Below are 1,618 nucleotides of genomic sequence, written 5' to 3' on the forward strand. Positions count from 1 at the left end.
TCATTATTCGTTTCTGATAAGTTTTAAAGACTCAATTTCAAATTTAGGGATGAAAAATTTAGTAACGGCAAAACAAGTACTTCAGTTTGGAGACATATGAAGTACTCCCTCTGTCCTTTAATGATAGTCCTTTATGGGCAATTTTTACGGGAATTAATAAACATAAATAAGCAGTAAAAGTAAATTGGAAAAATAAATTTACATTGGGTATGCAAAAAAGTAGAGAGAGAAAGTAATGGAAAAGCAAAATTTACATGGGAAAATTAAATTTGCATAAATATTGATGCAAATTGGAGGGAATTTTGATAAAAAATTAATATTAATGGTACTTGAAAAAAGCAAATGGGACTATAATTTTGGGACTTAAAATTGGCCATACGGGACTATCAGTAACGGACGGAGGGAGTATTATTTTATATACCACAAATTGACTTTCCCTGTTACCAACTTTATATTAGTCATTTTAAAATATAAATTCTGTTGAAAATAAGTAAGGATTTTGACATACATAACTCTAAGGGCTGTATTTAGGGCAAAAGTTACCCTACCTATGTGGTTTAAGGAAAAGGTCACTCGTGTCTTATAGCTCAACGATATTTATGCCAATCAGAGTTTGGCACGTGACACTAGAAGATTTGCTAATGAAAAGCACACAAAGGCCATAGGGGTCGAAATCTTGAGAAGCCTCGGATAATGGCGAAGTGTTAGACATGTGTCATGCATATAGTGGGCACCTAATTAAATCATACCTTTTTAGGTCATAATACCAAGGAAAATACGTTTCTTAAGAGCTATAAATATCAAATAATATAACAATGGGACATAATCATTTGATACAAGGCTAGGAATAAATATTAGCGTATAGCACCTATGTGCTTAGAAAATGTATAGGATGGCATTGGTTTTCTAGTGGTACAATATAAAGTGCAAAACGTATGTACCACCTTCATTAAATGTACCCATGTGATTTCAGTGGTACATTTTCGGAGTATTAAATGTACCACTAGCACAGTTAAGTGGAATATTCAAGTTTTCTAATGCCTGGTAAATTACGCTTCTGCCCTCTTATACACTTCGTTTGTCAATAGGTGCTATGCGCTGATATGCACTCCAAGGCTAGTGTCTAAAAAGAGCTTCAACTTGTAGGCGTTGTAAGAAGTGTACCTAACGGAAGAAGATGCGAAAATGATATTAGACTGAAAGGACAACAAACAAGTACACAACCGCCAACCAGTTTGTAAGTAGCTTGTAAGTTGCTTTGGACTTTATTCACTTTAATGAAAAGGACAAAGGCAACTACGATTTTTAATTCATAAAGGTATCCTATTTACAATTCATGAGATCGCTAATTACATGTTGTCACAAAACATGACTAGAGGGTGCGAGGATGATGGAACTAAATTGAACCTGAATGACAATACTGCCTGAATTGGCCTTTCTTCAGTTCTTATAGTGACATGTATAAATTGCAACTGAAAAGACATATAAACAAGAGTTGAATTCGCTTCAAATTAGATTATGCTAAGTCAGTTGAATATTAAATGCACATGTAATTGTTAATATTGTGATTAGTTGATTACACAACATAACAATACAAGAAAACAACTAATCACTGATG

The sequence above is a fragment of the Chenopodium quinoa genome, unplaced genomic scaffold (genome assembly GCF_001683475.1).
Source record: "Chenopodium quinoa cultivar QQ74 unplaced genomic scaffold, ASM168347v1, whole genome shotgun sequence".
Lineage (NCBI taxonomy): Eukaryota > Viridiplantae > Streptophyta > Magnoliopsida > Caryophyllales > Amaranthaceae > Chenopodium > Chenopodium quinoa.